Source organism: Parasteatoda tepidariorum, chromosome 1 (assembly GCF_043381705.1).
Source record: "Parasteatoda tepidariorum isolate YZ-2023 chromosome 1, CAS_Ptep_4.0, whole genome shotgun sequence".
Classification (NCBI taxonomy): domain Eukaryota; kingdom Metazoa; phylum Arthropoda; class Arachnida; order Araneae; family Theridiidae; genus Parasteatoda; species Parasteatoda tepidariorum.
This window is the reverse complement of record NC_092204.1, coordinates 2,188,049-2,206,633: the sequence shown is the minus strand read 5'-3', so window position 1 is coordinate 2,206,633 and position 18,585 is coordinate 2,188,049.

Genomic DNA, 18,585 nt, shown 5'->3' with positions numbered 1-18,585 from the left:
AATGATCTAGGAGTTCCATTGGCTTCTGGGTTGGGTTCAAAAATTACAAGGCTACAGAGTTGAAATATTGAAAGTTATTAACTCAAAATTGCGTCGGCTGTTGTAAAAAAAAAATAATCTAAAATACGTATTATAAAAATAAAGTAAAACTTGTCAGTGGGAGTTACAAGATTACAACAAGGAGCCTTGAATAATGAAAGAAAAATTAGTAAATGCTCCAAAGGTTTACTATATTTGCAATAATTAGATGATTATTACAACACACTTACCTAAAAATGTTGCTGCGTTACACTGGATGAGTGAGAATTGACTTTTTAAGTACGACATACAAGTTGTAGTATAAAATCCTATTTTGTCAGGAAATCTAGCTATCTATAAAATTAATAACATGTATCATGAAAGTTCATACATTAAAACTTTTACAACAGTTATAAAAACAAAATCTAGATTTTTTTTTATTTTCATTCCTTTTGTAACTTTGTTTACAATTACAAAATAAAATTAATAAAAAAATGAAATTTCCTAAGAAGAAATTAATTTTTTTGCAACATGCATTTGCAAAACGTTAAAAGATTTAATTATGAATATTTCATGATAGCAACACTATTTATTACAGCAATATTGAAATAAAAATAATTTGTCTGTCATATTTGAATTTCAAGGTCAAATGTACAATTATGTTGATAGAGTGATGATTCAAAAACAATATATTTTCTTTTCAAAAGAAGTTGAATCGAGTTCATAATGGCTTAAATATAATTCAGAATTCAAATATTAAAGCGAAAAAAAAAAATGCATGTAGCAACCATGTTTATTTAAGGAATAGGTGAAATGCAAACACATAGATTTCTAGTGGCAATCATATTTAATTGGTTTCATAAATTTGTTTGAATTAAAATATACTTTTACAGGGTTGCCACAATAAAAAATGAACCAAAATAGTTGCTTTTAGTAGCCTCAAGCATGAAAATAGTTGCCTAAAACAATGAAAATAGTTGCCTGAACAGGAACAAAAATCTATCAAAAATAGTAGCCAAATAACTAAAATTATAGCTTAATTGAAAAATACTATGACTAGGACTGGGTAATGTCAGAAATTTTAAATTGTGATACATCGTCAGTGAGACATCGCGTTAAAGTGATGTATCGCGATTTAGCATTTGTTCAAAAATTACCATTGGGAAATCTTTCAATCAATCAAAAATCAATAAAAAGGAATAAACTATTACGAAAGAATAGTTTATTCCTCGAAATAAACTATATAAAGGAATAAACTAAATAAAGGAATAAACTATTACGAAAAGAAAATATTAATTCTAAACATATTCCACTATGACGTCAAGCTTTATTTTATTTTTCTTGAATTAAAAATAATTTAAGATTTATTGTATTAAAAAAAATAATACTGTAACAAAATATTTTACATACATGCAATGAAAATTAAAAGAAAAAAAAATGAAAGTGTAAAGCAAACCAAAGAAATGTCCACTTTAGAAAAAAACATTTTTTAAAAATTATTTGTTGGAAAAAATAAACATGCTTTTGAAGCATCATTAGACCCTTTCTTATTTAATTATTTAAAATAATAAAAGGTAGTATTAACTAATAGTCAAATTCTGTACTTAAGAAATACTTATTTATTATTATTTTCTTTGAAAATGAAATCGACTCAAGATTTATTTGTTTAAAAATGATACTGACTATCTAACAAATTATAAAACAAAAAAATATTGAAAGAATTTTAATAATAAAAAAAAACTTTAAGTACTAATGTCAAATTATTAAAAAAGCGACAAAACATTATTAAACTCTTTATTTAATTAAAAAAATATATATATTTTTTCTTTTAAACTAATAGCCAAATTTTTTAAACTTCGTTTTAATTTTCTCAAAAATAAAAGCAAACTAAATAATTGTAAGCTTTGTTTTAATTTTTTTTATAGTTAAAAACCATTGGACATTTATTGGTTTAACAATAATTAAATTATTATACCTACATTTAATAGATTTAAAAAAAATGAGCTTTTTATAACAAAGTTAAATACGAAATACCGTTTATCGTTTATTGAAATATCGTTTTTTAATTTTTAATGTTCTGATACAACATTAGTTTTTAAAAAAATTAAGATATGTGGAGAAAATAATATGCTCAGCTTGTAAAATGTATTGTTTTTATTGAAAATATTTTTAATGTGTAGCTTTAAGTAATTTTTTCTCGAAGTGCATATGCAGAAGTTTTCATGTGCAAAATTTTCTGATTTCTTGTTGCATACTCCTTAGGAAAAAATATTTATAAAATTCTTCACATTTTATTCTTTTTAGTTTTTTTCCTTACTTAAAATTAAAATATATAAAGAATTCCAATCTAAATGCATGTTTTTTTTTTAGTTTAGCTTAATTGTTTCTGTTTTTACAACTAGAAACTTGTACAGTGCGGAACAAAAAAACAAAGTTTTGTTTTCTTTCTTCCAAATAAACACATATGAATAAAATTAATACTTTATGTTTATATATCACTTAATATGCTTCCTATACGTCCCTTAGTCTTAGTTTTTAGGACAAAAGGAGAAACAGTTTTGGAAATATCACCTCTGGAATGCAAGTAACATTTACGAACTTTCGATAATTTGATTACAATATTGTTCGAACTTTGAATTTTAAAAGAATATTTACCAACAAAACAGCAAAATTAAATGTTAACATATAGTTGTTTCCATCTGTTAACATTTAAATTCAGCCTACTGACAAGAAAGGAAAAAACCCTACTTTTAAAAACTGAAGCAAATATCCTAACCCTTTCTAATTTCAACTGTTCAGCGATACATTTCTGTCTAAAAAAGGTAAGTATCAAGGACGGTAAAATAATTGAAATTAAGTAAATTGGTAAATAATTTAAATATAGGAAAAATTAAAAATAAATTTCCAGCTTTCTCTAAAATTCCCTGATTTTTCCATGTTTTTATCCAAATTTCCCAGATTTTTCCAAGTTTATTCCAGAGTATAAAAATATTCCCTGATAATTCCAGGTTTATCAGGTGGGTGGCCACCCTGTTGTAACTAGTACTAACAATATAAATCATTGTTAGTACATGATTTCAAGATATTGGAGCACTTACTATTCTAACAATATTTAATCACAAAATGCACAATTATCTTGCATTTTTATCTGCCACAATCATCAGCTAAATTTAGTACTAGGTAATTTTGACCTCATACTTTGTAGTTATTCTAAGGATGAAAAAGATAAGGATGTTCAGATTTCAATGACAAGTCTCAAATTACAAGTTAAATATACTTTAATGATTGGAAAATATTATAAATTAGTTTATAATACCAAGGTTCTCATTCAATTTCAGAAAAAAATTACCCGACTTTTCCAGGTATTTCAGGAAACTTTCAATCTAAATCCCGGCTATATTTTATCTATACCATAGAATTTTTCATTGGAAAACTTCAATTTTCTTATTTATAATGTCAAATATTAGATTTTGTGAGGAAAAAATATGGAGTGCATGGAAAAGCGCTTTGTTAAAATGTGAGTTTTTACAACAAATAATAGTAATAGATGTTAGAATTATTTAAATGATTGATTATTGTTATTGGAAATTCTAAAACCGGTTATTTTTCAGGTATTATATAGGAGATTTCCAGTTTTTTTTCTTCAAAAAAATTTCCTGACAATTCCAAGTTTTCAATGACCCGTGGGAGCCCTGTAATACAGTAATGTCATTTTATAGCTTGTTTGCACCTTATTTTCATAATGATAATCTCGGCGTTTGCTTATCAAGCACACAAATACTGTATTTGTAACGTTCCTGTGTTGCTTGTATTGTAAAGTTCTGCTACATTAATTTTTAGGGTGTCTTCGAGTGGGCTAAAATGCAATGAGTACTTTTATTAAAAGAACCCAAACAAAATATTTCATTAAAAATTGAATTTTAAGAAAATTCTTTTTTTCCTATCCAAATAAAAGATTTAAATAGTGCGAGTACAATTGTGTCTGAAATCCAATGCATACCTTTTTTTGTTGGAATGTTTCCCAATGTGTAACACTACTGGACCTTCTTTAATTTTCTTAAAGGCCGCTTCTGAATGTGAAAGGCCTTGTAATGGTTGACCATTAAGTGTATAAATTTCATCTCCTAAAAATAAATAAAATTTTATACTTATTGCATAAAAAATAATAGATATTTCAAAAGAATATGTAATATTAATATATTAAGATTCAATTATACGCCTTAATAAAAGAGTATAATAAATCTAGTTACTTTAAAAGGTAATCAAGGTAATCAATAAAAAAATAAAGGTAATCAATAAATAAAATAAAAATCAAGGAAAATCATATTCTAGAATTTTGTGGGTATATTTAAGACAGTAATTTTGTATTTGAAAACTGTGTCAAATATATTTGACACATATTTGTTTGCTCCAATATCATATTTGTGTCATATATATTTTCTGAAAGTAAAGTGAGCAAAGAGTAGGAGAAAATCACTATAAGTCAAGGTTTTAAAAATATGACAGTTGTTCCAAGAACTTCTTTTTCTTTTGATTTATTATCTTTTCAAGATTGATGATATATATATATATATATATATATATATATATATATATATATATATATATATATATATATATATATATATATATATATATATATATATATATATATATATATATATATATATATATATATATATATATATATATATATATATATATATATATATATATATATATATATATATATANTATATATATATAAAATTTTTTTTTCTAGTTTGAAAGCTTAGTTTTGAAGACATTTTTAGTTTTGTTCATGCTCTTTATAAGAAAATTGATATAAATGTATTAGCCGACATCTTACACGACACAACCTTTTGTCAGAAAACAATCTGAACTAATTGCTTATAAAGGGTCCCAATTTTTAAGAATTATCATTTGATATTGAAAAAAATTTTTCTTCCAAATAAATGTAATTAAGATAATTTTAAGCATTTTTTAAGCAAATGGAAAAATATTTTTAAGTGAAAAATTCCCAATATAAAGTTTAACTATAGTTTTATCATTGGTGTTTGTACCCCACATTAACACTAACAAATCACTTGTTTGGGTTTTATTTTGTAAGGTATTTTGTTAATTTATTTACATTTTAATTTTTGTGCATCAAAAATGTGGGAAAACTAATACAATGTATGTGTTTGTCATGTGCTGCCATATTCATATATATTTTGGATGCATAGAGTTTCTAAAAAGTGCTTATTTTTGATTTACGTTTTTTAAAAGTCCTTTTTTTTTTATTCAATGTTTGTAAAAAGTGATTAGTTTTCTATTTCTTAAAAAGTGATTTTTTTTCCTTCTTTGCTGTGTCAATTGCCATTCAAATTACAAAAATGCATGATTTTCACAATTTTCTCTGCAATATTTATTAGAAATTAGTTATTTTATCATGATTATGTTAAGTTTTTGAATTTTATTGATTTTGTGTTTATTAAGAACATTAAACGTTAGAAAAAAAATAGTTTTTATTCCTGCACAGATCCTAATTATGATTTTTTGTTTTGTTTTTGGAAAGTGATTAAAAATATTTTTTGAGTGCTTAAATTGAGTATCTTTATTTGAGTGTCTTTATTTACTGCTTTAAATGACATATATATATATATATATATATATATATTCGGTTAATTAAGTTTAGATAGAAAGATGCTTAAATTCATTTCATGATTCCCCAGATCAGAAGTTAATTGAAAAAAGCAATTGTTAAGACCAAGTGGGAGGAATTGAGTAAAATGATGGGATGAATTGAGTAAATATAGATTGTAATGTTGTGTCATAAAATTGTTAGTCAAATACATGCATAGCTGTCAACATAGATAGGAAAAAATCCAGTAGATTTTACAAAATAATATAAATTTCATGATAATTTTCGAAAAATGTACTAATTATTTTACACATAAGGAATTTTAGGGATTTTTGTAGTCATCAAAATAGAATATCTGCAATATTTTCCAGTTATGATTAACATTAAATGAACTTGTAATCTTATGTATTAAGTTTACTGACAATTTTGAGTAATAATAGGTATTTCATTCATCAAAGATAGATAAAATAGTTTTTAATTATTTAAAAAAGAAAGTTCTGAATGAAAATAAACTTTACATTTTAGAACAAAAAAAACTTTTAAACTAATATTTCTAAATGAGGCTTGCTTCATTATGCATAAGTAACACTTATTTAAATATTCAAGCAAGCAATAATCTGCAAAAAATTTCTATTTCAACAGGGATTTTTTAAGGAAACTTACCCAATTTTAGGGAATTTTCTTATGGAACCAAGAGAAACTGGCAATATCCAGTAGAGTTGGCAGCTATGTACACGTATTAAAATTCCAGAGTGTGAAGAATGATGTAATATAAAAATGGGTGTTTTGAAAACACATTTATACTGTGTGGAAAATTGGATTTATAGATGAAAGGCAGCTTTCTTCGTTTTTTTCTTATACAGCAAACTAATTTTTAAACTTTAACTGTCAGTTTTATTCCTGGAATAGATTTTGGAAGGTCCTGAAACCCAAATTAAAGAATGCCCAGATGTATACTTAATCGATGACATGAAAACAGGGCAATTTACACCTTCATCCACCTAACCTTTATCAGGGTTCTTACACTATTTTGAGCAAAACAATATCCTGACTTTTGCAGGTTTTCCTGACCTTTTACAATAAAATTCCTGACCCGCCGTTTCCCACTCCAACAAAACTTTTACATTGCAGTTTCAATTAGTAATAATATGCTACTTAGTCATAAGTATCATAGATTGAATAGCATAAACACTTATATATTAAAGTGGAATTGCGTAATAGCACTTTATATCCCAAATTATATTTTCAGAAAACTTGTGAAACTTATTTTTAATTATCATGATTAGATTAAACTCTTAGTGTGTTTTTGTAGTTAGATACGAAAACTATTTAAATAAAAAGATCAAGAAAATCTATTGGACTATGGAAATATTATTTTATTTAATGTTAAGTGGAACCAAATGCATGAGTGTCGTCAGGATATAAAGGGTTAATCAAATCTACTAGATATGTATCAGTATCCTCAAATAATATTTACTCTTAAAACATACTAGTACATTTTTTACATCAAAATATTAATTTTTAAAAATCACAATTTCACTTAAAGCTGACTTTTCTTTTAAAAGATAACATTGAAATATAAAGGGGAAAAAAGTCAAGAAAAGTTAATTATATACAAATAAAAATTCAGATAGAAAAATTATGCAACTTGTGAGAAAAATAAAATCAAAAATATCTTTTTTTTTCAGTATTTTTAAATTTATTTCTGTAATACTGTAAACTTCCGGAGAAACTCAGGGGCTCCTATGTTATATAATATTTCTCAACATATTTTGTTGCTTGACAATTTCTGAATCTAGAACATCCAGTTCTGTTGCAGCAGTTTTTGTCAGTTTAGATTTTCTTAATTTCAAATCATCTATCTTTTCTTTTATTCGTTTTCTAGAAATTTCAGCTCTTTTATTCTTTCATTTTTTTTGCTTTTAATGCATGTCTCCATCTTGTTCTAGATCCTTTTACAGCCTCTAGCATTTTTTCATTAATGTCTATGTTTTTTATTCCATTTATAAATGAAACATAATCATACACACGCCTTTGTGAAATAATAAAGTCTTCATTGAGGTTTTCAACCAATAAGCTTTTATTGATTGAATAACCCCCTACCACTGTTACGTTACCATGAGAGAGGATAAGAACAATATTTATAACCTCCCACAAATTTCCACTTTTTTTTCTACGTGTAAATATTTCGAACAAAAATTATCTAATCTCTTTTGCTATGGATTAAACTCTAAGAAACTCTTTTGTTCTTCGTTTTTTTTTCTTTTTTTGGCAGCATCACAAAACAGTAAAAATTCCTTTTTTGATTTTTCTGCTGTTGTTTCAGCTACCATTGTCTGTAAACCAGTTATTCACACAAAGAGCAACCCTATTAAAAATTCCTTATCATTGGATAAACAGGAGAAAAATTGCTAACAGGACAGGTTCTACCAGGGAAAGAGAAATGTTATTATAAGGAAATTACATATTTTGAATTACAGAATTTTTCCTTGAAACTTTATTTTTGCCTGTCAGTCTTTGAATGAACTATAGTTTTTTTTTAATTTTCCTAACTTTATGAATATGTAAGAAAAATCCTGACTTTTTAGCTTAATTTTAGAATAGCCTGACTTTTGCAGGTTTTCCTGACCGTGTAGGAACCCTGTTTATTAATTATAATAAAGGGGAAACAAAATAAGTATTTTAAGTTTAATAATGAAAATTCGTACCTTCTCTAAGAGATGCCTGGCCATTTGTAAAGATACATAGAAACCAAGTTCGCCTTTTGGAGAATCTTTACCACAAACAATACTGAATCCTAAGCCTTTCTCAAATACTACTGTATGTAGCGGAGGATTTAGGCCACCTAGGCAATGTGCAGATACCATTACTGCCCATCTGTGAAATTAAAATAGGAAATGTAAGTATAATTCATTAAATAATGCAATATTGCTTGAAAACATGTCAAATTCATAACATAGAATAACTAGCAATTCTTAGAAAACTGTCTTAAATGTCGTCGTACAATAATCCGGAAAATTTCTGTAAAATCATTAAAGACGCATAATGTCTTTATAAATTTAAATCATTGATGTTTTCAAAACATTGAAATCTAAATAAATTATATACATAATAATTTAAATGAATGATTATGTATAAGTTTATTTTTATCTCTCATCACATTTATTATTCCACCAGAAAAAATATTTACAAATGAAAGATGCCAAGTATAAATTCTAATTCTTCTTCTTGGGCACTACAGCTTATGACAGGCCAAGACCATCCCAATAAGTTTTTGCCATCTTGATTTATTCTGCGCCATGGCCTAGTTCTAATATTTTTAAATAAAATATTCAAGAATTTTTATTTATAAATGTGATCGATGATTATTTAAAACTTCTGGACCTAAGATTTCCGGAAACTTCCGGAGCGCAGTTAGGGAAAAATCTGGAAATCCGTATTTTTTCCGGAGCACAATCACCTCTGATATAAGTAAAAGCTATAAGGATACCTTGCGTATTTATCGAATAAAGATAAAAACAGGAATTTGCTTCACGAGATTGTTTGTTTTGGTTTTTGCTATTGTCTTTCTACACTAAAAAAGAACGTAATTGTTGATAGATAGTTTGCATTTTGATATTATGGGGCTCTAACTTTTTAAACTCTCGATACCGATTTAGGAACATATTTTCCTGATATTTACTACTTGGATTTTTGAAAATTCACACCTGTCTAAAAGTCTAGTCAAAAATTGTAACTAAAACATATATATAAGTGAACTTGTGTACACTTAACATTTATATATTCACTATACATGTTTAAAAGTCTTGTCAAAAATTGCTACTTTAAATACAGTCTGTATTAATTTTATAGCTTATTAATCATTAAAGTATTCTCCTCTAACCATTAACATAACATGCAAAAATTTGATTATTAGATCAAAAGTTCTTGTGTACATTATACATGTTTTAATATTTCAGAATTTTTTCCATGTTAACTAATATGTTACTGTGAATGATCAAAATTGGTGGTTGTTGACTTCCACCTGTGAATGTTGACTATCGCTTTGGTAAATGACTGTTCAGTATGCCCTACATCCATGTTTGAGGTCAAGTGCCACAGTCCAGTATGCATTTAACCAGTACTGATGCTTCTCCTCAGCAGATATTAAAATATCGAATAAATATAATATCAACGAATAAATTAATATAAAATATTTCGGACATTCACCAAAGCGACCATGACTGATTGTTGACATTCTCTCGATCAGTTACGGTAACATATACACTAAACAAGTTTTAAATTTGCTTCAGATTTTTTAAGAAAAAATACACTTTCTGCTTTCGCTACATATATTAAGACACATTGTATGTGTGGGGTTCAAATAGAAATAAAAAAAAAAAAAGAATTAGGATGAAGTAAATTGATAATTAAGTCTCAATACTATACACACTCGTTCATTGTCTATCTTTGGCTTTGGAGGTAAATCTGGATTAGAATGACTATTATCGCCTGAGCAATACTTCCCAGCATCTGACTGCCAATGCCTTAGCCTTGGAATGGCATTGGAAGATTGTGTGACTCGTGCAGTTTTGGCACTTGAGTTGCTTGAAGTCTTGAGGAATCTTCTTTAAAGCAGAGGTCTTCAGTAAGCTGTAAATGTTAAGAAAATTTAGAGATGAATATGATATCTTGAAACTTATAATTTACNGACAATTGAGCCTTCGAGGAACAGCCATAGTGGCAATAAACAGAAGTTCGTAACATAAGCAAAATGCTTTATAATTTGTCTATGTAAGGAACTCCCCTCGCCATTTGTCTGGAGCAGTGGTGATGACTATAATTACAAGATTTACTATTTCAAATAGGGGTGTTAAGTCAATATTTAAGACATGCGTGATTTAAGGCTCGCTCAGCGAGAAAAAGCGAATCAGGTTCGACAGAATCTCACTTCTTTGAAATTCCTCAATTTTTGTTTCCATAGCAGTAGATGACCTTAGCCTTTGTGGGAAGGGGAGTTCTTTATATAGACAAACTATACTTTCTGTGGCAGAGAGTTTTTAAACATTACAAACCTAAGCCTCAGTAAATTCAGATATTTTATTAACAGAAAAAGTTTTTTTTTTTAAAAAAAGTTCTTTCAAAATTTTTTTTTTGTCATTACTTATTATTAAATATCAGTTTTGCAATCTGTTATATATATGCCATAATCTGGCTCTTTGAAGACAACTCTGGTCATTTTGCAGCTAATTGAAAAAAAAGATCTCCAGCATTTTCTAATCATAATGATACCTTATTGCAGTGAGTTCAAATATCTTTAGGCTAGTTAAAAAATACATCATTCGTTCATTACTTAACCTGAATTATTTCACACAGTTTGTGATAAGTCCAGAGAAAGCTCATTGTAGATTTATTGCCCTAAGCATAAGTAAATTCAGTCTGAACTCTTGGCACATTTTCTACTTAGCCTAAAATATATCGGACAAATTAGCAAATTATTGTGACACATTGCAAAATGCCAGCAACATTGCTAACTGTCAGATTTTTAATTAGCGTATATAAGTTATAGAATGTAAAAGAATTTTTTCTGAAATTGTGTAAGAAAAGTAGAGTTTTTCACTACACATTTTTTTAGGGCATTTGCTAGAATTTTAAATTAGCCTACAACATATACATAATCATATTTAAAATTCTCAAGCTATTACATTTTGCAAAAACTACGTTAAGAAAATTTCACAATTTGAACAGAAATAACATGTTGGTCATATTCTACATAACCTAAATGAGAACTTTTAAATTTAGGAAANTTTAGGGCATTTGCTAGATTTTTAAATTAGCCTACAACATATACATAATCATATTTAAAATTCTCAAGCTATTACATTTTGCAAAAACCACGTTAAGAAAATTTCACAATTTGAACAGAAATAACATGTTGGTCATATTCATTCTATATGAAAATTATTACTAATACATAACTTAAATGAGAACTTTTAAATTTAGGAAAAAAATTTAGAAAAATAATGTGTCTCTGCTCATAATTTTATGCTTCTAATATTTTTAAAAAAAAATAAGAATTGAAAATTTATCAAGAAATTAATTTTGTCAAAGCTACAGTTTAACTTTTTAAACTAAATGTACTATTTTGCTGAAAAAAAATTTCTGGAATTTATAACAGACAAAATAATTTTAAAAAATTACTTAACTTTAAAAAAAATAAATAAATCATAATTTAGGTAGATTTTATCACCTACATAAACCTATCAACGAATAATTTCATTCAATTATTGCAGTTTTTTGCTAACCCAAACAGAGGTATTAAAAAATTAGATCACTAACTACTCTCCATTTTATTTAAACTCCATTTTTTCTAAATGTAGGTCATTACGAGCAAACCTCAAAATGACTAAAATCAGAGCTTACGAAGAATAATCTTCGAATAAAACTTTAAAAAAATTATATTTCTTGATTATCAATAAGCATAACAGCAGTCTGAAATAGCAATACTTTGCCAAACACGAACAATGAGTAAATAGATTTTTAAAAAAAAGAGTGTAGTTAACTATATGACAATATTAATAAAGAGAGAGAGAGAAAACATGACTGGGATGCTTCTAACATGGATACTTGTTTAATAAGTATTTACTCATAGTACTCATTACCAATCAAGAGCTTGTTAGCCATTTGTTTTTTAGCGTTAAATTTCTTAAGCAAATTTTGGCATGATCCTGATAGATTTTCTCTCTAAAACCTTGTTTCTACTAGCAAGTTAAAGAAAGCTTAAGGTACATTTAATCTTAACCTGCAAATAGAAATAAGATATTAGGGAGAAAAGATAGCAGGTCCATACCAGAAGTTGCTGATGTACCTTAATACCCAAAAAGCAAATGACCCTTAATTGGGAGTAAGTATTATGGATCGATAAAAAAAATACTTTTTTGCAAGCAGAAATAACTTATCAATCAGGAAAATGCATAAGCACACGATATTCTAAAACGACTGTCCTAATATTGTGATCCCCTCTGCAGAGGATCAAAATTGTGATGTCCCATTGTGCAGCTCTAGTGCGACATAAATGAACTAAAACAACAACCTAATATTGGGTTAGCAACTAAATTCCCACCAGGTTTGTTTGCTTATTTTTTAACATTTCGCATGTCATTAAATGTTTTTGTCATAGTGTTTCCGATAATCATTAAAAAAAATGTTTTGAGTTAATCTATGTTAATTTTAAGATAGAATCTCAAGTTGAGAAAAACGAGCATTTTTGACATCTCTATTGTTTTTAATCAAGGTTAAGTTCGCCTAAGGTGCTTGTGGCATTGCTGAAAGAACCGCTCGTGATTGGTATGCCAAGTTTAAAAAATCGAAGTTTGTTTTGGGCGTCCCGACGATTTCGATGAAGAGGGATTAAACGAAGTGTTGCACTAAAATTCAACTCAAACAACAAGGAAACTGGCAACAACTACAAAAAAAAAAAAAAAAACGCTATGCTTCCAAACCATTAACTTCTAAAGATTTTTTATGAGATTCGACGGGAACTTAGTGGCCAACTAATTATATTGTCGAAAATAAATTCAAAAAGGTACACATACATATTTAAACAAGGATAAAACAAAGACATTTTCAAAACCCTATACTACAGCACGTAAACAAAAAAACTATTTCAACCTATTCAAGAATTAAATAGAAGAACATACCTCTCATGCTAAAAGTAAATGCATTTCTTCTTCAAGTATACGTAGCAGTTGCCTTGCTTGTTCTAAACTAACTCCATTTACAATCAAAAGTTCATCACCTTTAAGTAGTTTACCGCTCCTGGAATAAACAATTAAAATTTAATACAGACAATAGAAAGTATGCATCAATAGAAAGTAAGTTTTATTTTCTAACTAATAAATATTTCAAATTAGCATCGATAATAGAGAACTAAGTCTGAAAAAAATTGGTTTCGAAGTTGAACCATTTTTGAACTAAAGAGATTCTCTCGCCTCATCATCTTAAAATAAAGATTATTATTTTTTTCCCCCATCATCGAAATTCCCAACAAGAAGTGATTATTCTTAGATTTAAAAGAAAAATTCAAATATAGGGACAAATTAAGCAAATATTTTTTATTCCACCTTTAGAAAAATGTATCTACGTATCATCCAGCCCACCATTTTCGCCAACACTACACCTAAATTATTTTGGTATCTTCAAATTTATTTTTACATAGCAGATAAGAAATAGATATAATTATAGATATAATAATAATAATTATAATAGATATAATAATAATAGAAATTATAAAGAAATAGACAAAATACAAATATAACTTATTACATGCAAAAAATTAGAAAATATTTGAATTTGAACCACGTCCGAATTCATTTTCAGATTTGGCGAAAATGGTCGGTGAGACGATAGGTAAATGCCAACTATGTATATATATTTATAAATATAACTATTTTACATTTTTTTAAATGTTAAATCATTATATTTAGAATAACTTTTTTTTAAACTTACGTCTAAACAGTTGCATAATTGAACATATATTTAAGCAACTTTTTATAATTTCAAGCTCATTACAATACATTGTATTATTATTATATGTATTTATTATACGTTTTTATCAGTACGCATGTTCTTAAAACTCGTTATCTTATTCTTCATAAAAAGATAGACATTCAAATGTTATATATGTATCACTGAAAATTCTAAATTAACGAATGTCAACATTCATGTAGTCACATTTGCTGAATATTCTAAATATTTCTTAATTATCCTAGATTCTCACACTGTTGAGATTTAACATTAACTGAAAATTAATGTTTTGGACATTATGACTATGTAAAGGCCGACATTCACTGGATTTCAAACTCTAATTGTAAAATGTGATGTAACAATACTACAGTTGTTAGTCATGAACAAATAACATTAATTTGACTAAAATCTTAATTGACATTTGTCAAAAATTATTCCCTGTAAATGGACACGGGTACAATACAATTCAAATTCTAGAGACGTTTAATCTAAAGTGATTTACGATTTGAATAACAGGTGTGCTGGTGAATGTTTATGCAGTGATGTGGTTAAGCAATCTTGCGAAAATCAAGTGAAACTTCTTTATTATCTCATTCTATGTTGAAAGATGGGCATTTAAATGAGTAATATATAGACTCGCGGAAACCACAATTGAAGATTCAGAACTCGCATAAACACTCGCATTTTGTTAGGCAGGATCCTACCTAACAAAAAACAAGTTTGAATGATGTATTGTAATTCATTTTTATGTAGCGTTTTGAAAGACATTAGCTTCTATTTTACTTTAATAAAAAACATATTCGTCACGAATGTGTCAATTGAACTTGGGATTTAGATTACACCCATTGTGTATAAATCGCAATCTAATCTAAAAGAATCTGAAAGAGTCCAGTTAACCTAATAATTTTGTTTTCTACAAACATTAGAAAAAGCAAAGTTCGAATTCTTGTCCAACTAGTTGTTCAGTTTCAACCACGTAATTCATAAACGTTTTAGAAGCATAGCCCACGAAGTCAAAGGCTAAAAAATTTGATTGGAATTGTTAGTTACATTCAAACTTGAAATTTTCAGTTTGTAGCCAGTGGTCTGTAGACTCTTATAACTTAGCAGCCACTTTTTACTTAAACCTGAAGAATTTGTGACCGATATATATATAATTTTTTTCTTCATTTAATCGCCGTTTTTCAGCTTCTTTTTTTTGTTGATGGGATTGATTTTTGAAAAAAAAAAAACTCATTTTATAATGATTAATCGACGAATATAAAAAGTTAATTCAATAATATAAATATACGACAAATTTTTCATATAAATATGTGGCAAAATTTAGTTAAACATACTGACTTTAAACAAATGTAATTAAAACTATTTAAGGAGGCAAAATACGTTTAATGTAAATGCGAATTGATAAAGTTGTCAATTGTTAATGACTCTCCTTCCACACAAATTTTTCTATCACAAATTGATGGATTCTTAAGGAAATAAAGCTTCTAATGGAGACATATGACATTTTAATGAAAATTCTGATTTCCAGAGTCTTTCTGCACTGATGTTTTCTATACTTTTAACATCAAACAATTAAAAAAAAAGATGGGAAAAAGTGGCCAATTATTTATCTAATTTAAGTCGCCACTTTTTTTGTTGACTCGCCTTGTGGTGAGTGGTTATTTTCCAGTCTAACTACATTCAGCTATTAGTTTTAATATTAGTCGTAGTCATTACATCATCAGTTAATGATTCAAAGTTTGGAATCAAACATACTGAGTTTTGAAAAAAAAATATTATTTGAGCCCCCTTCCCCTCCAACATACTGTTATAAAATAGGGCTTTTGCCAAAAGTTTTAATAAAAAAAGTACAACTACATAAAAAACATTCTATCTTAGAGAGCTCTTATCTGAAAGAATATAAGGAAGGTACAACCACGCATACATCACAGAATATTTATTGTCATTATACAGTACTAAGTACCATAAAATCATTCAAAATACTGGCGAATAGTTACGTAATAGTAAAGAAAGAATTTCTTTTATTTAAATTAAGGGTAATTAGAAAAAGTTCTTGAACCAATCTGGTCATTTTGACAGTAACGAAGAGACAAGAAAATTCGCGAGTATGCGTAAAAACTCACCATCTCTAAAACAATCAACTATTATTTCGACTTACAATTGATTTCATGTTCTGCACATCAAAATGTAATTCCACTAAACACGAAAATATTTTAGTGGTTCAAGTCATAAATAATGAGCCAGCGCATGACATATTTTTTGATTATAGCTTTCTAAAGTCTCAAAGATAATAACGTTTATATACATTTATTTTTTGTAGATACATTTCAGTAATTGCAACTCTAGCGAATAGATAGTAATCAAACTCCTAATGTCTAGTCTAAGAAAGTTTGAAAAATAAAACATGTTGAAATTTGATTGAAAAACATGTTTCAAAAAAAAAAAAGGAACTCTTACTTAAGGTTTTGAATTAATTGCATGTGCTTCCCTAATTCTGTGGAACACCAAAATTCCATGAAAATCTTTCGCAATTATAAAGGCGCGCAACTTATTTTTTAATCTTAGCGCTTTAAAGTTATCCCAAAGATACCAATTTTTATAGACATTTTTTTTTTAATTTCTTGATGCGTTTTAATGACAGAAATTCTGTAACAAAAACACAGTAATCAAACTCTTGAAGTCTAATCTAAAAAAGTTTAGAAAACATATTTTGTAAAGAATTAACTCAGACTTATGTTTTGAATTTATTGCATATGTTGCACATCGGTACGTGCAGCATAAGCAATATATAATTTATAAATAAGTTTCAGTGCTTGAAATTCACTATGCAGAAATGCACACTGCGCGAAATAAAAAGCGGACCATCCTGAATAACTTTTGATCTAATGATCGGATCTTCAAGTTTTAGGACTCAATCTAAATAGTTCAAGGGGGTGACTTCAAATGTGCTAATTAATTAGTGCAAACGATATTTTAAGTAACGAAATCAGACAAAAAAAACTTACTTTTCCGAAAAAACATACTCCCCTCCGACGGATTCGTATTTCTGAGCCCCAAAATACAGGGAGCAGCCATAATCTGAGAAATATTGTCCTCAGTTTCGTCAGGAGAGCGGTCTTAAATTTAGATCTCTTAAAGTGAATTTTATTTTTTGCGTATTTCGCCCTCAGCTCGAGAACTTTTAAAGCAAACCAAAAAAAATTTCTGCACACTATTATAAAATTCGTTTATCCGAAGACAATTTAATGCGAAAAATAACTTTAAGTAAACATCTATTATTTTTTATTTAATAAAAGTCAAATTTTTAATAGTTAGATATACAAGATCTGAGAAATATCTGTGGAATAGTTCTAAACTATAAGGACCATATTTTCCAGATTGAGAGTCAGAAATCCGAATCCGTCGGAGAAAAAGGTATGTTTATTCAGAGAAAGTACGTTTTTGTGTTTGATAAGAATAAGTAACAGTATTGTTGAAAAACAAGGAGCTTTTCGGTGATGTATATGGAGGCCTATACCAATAATAATGTACGTTTCGCGTGCTACATCTGACAAACATAAAACTATTCTCTCCTTTTTAATCTTCGTGCAAAATGTAGTTTTAAGCATTTTATTTTTTCCTTTTACAGTTTCATGTTTAATTTTTTACGTCAAAAAGTGGTCGAAATTTCAATTTTAAACGGTGATATATTTTGTTTTCACCCTTTAAGAAGCTATTATAACTTAATTTACATCGAGCACATAATTCCACGTGAAATTTGATAACTCTAACTAGTTGGGAAATAATCACACAATAAATTTTAATTGAAGATAAATTATAGCTGTTGCGATTACGAAACAATCAAATCTTCTATTGCTATCCTGAGAAAAGCTCCAGCACTCTAGTTAGACGGAAATATATTGAACATTTAATTGCAAGATTACATTCTCACAGACAAAAGCGAGTTGATAAAAACGTAGTAAAAATATATTCATGAATGTATGTTTAATTTAAGTAATGTATGTAAAATGATTTTGAAAAGAAAGAAGTGAAAGCTTTTAATGAAAAAGCAAAACGCTTCTGTCTTAGCCTCATTAATGCTAAAACGTTAGTTTGTCGCGTGTATGTCTTTGGCTATAACATACAATTATGTAGTTAAGTTTGAGTGATTTAAGTGAAATCCGATTAGTGAACTGGTTATTTCTACTGGTATTTTAAGAATATAATCGAGCAGGGTGGCCACTCAAAACAGATTTCAAATTTCCCTGATTTTTCCAGGTAAAAATCTTAAAATTTCCAGGTTTGTGTTTTTTTCCCTTTTTTCTTAAAAAGTGTAGGATGTGTACAAGAAAAGTGTCTGTATTATAAAATATCTCATTCAAAATGTCATTTTTTTTAAACATATCTTAAAATTTTTTTTATTTTTTTTACAAGATAATTTTTTTATTATTTTTTGA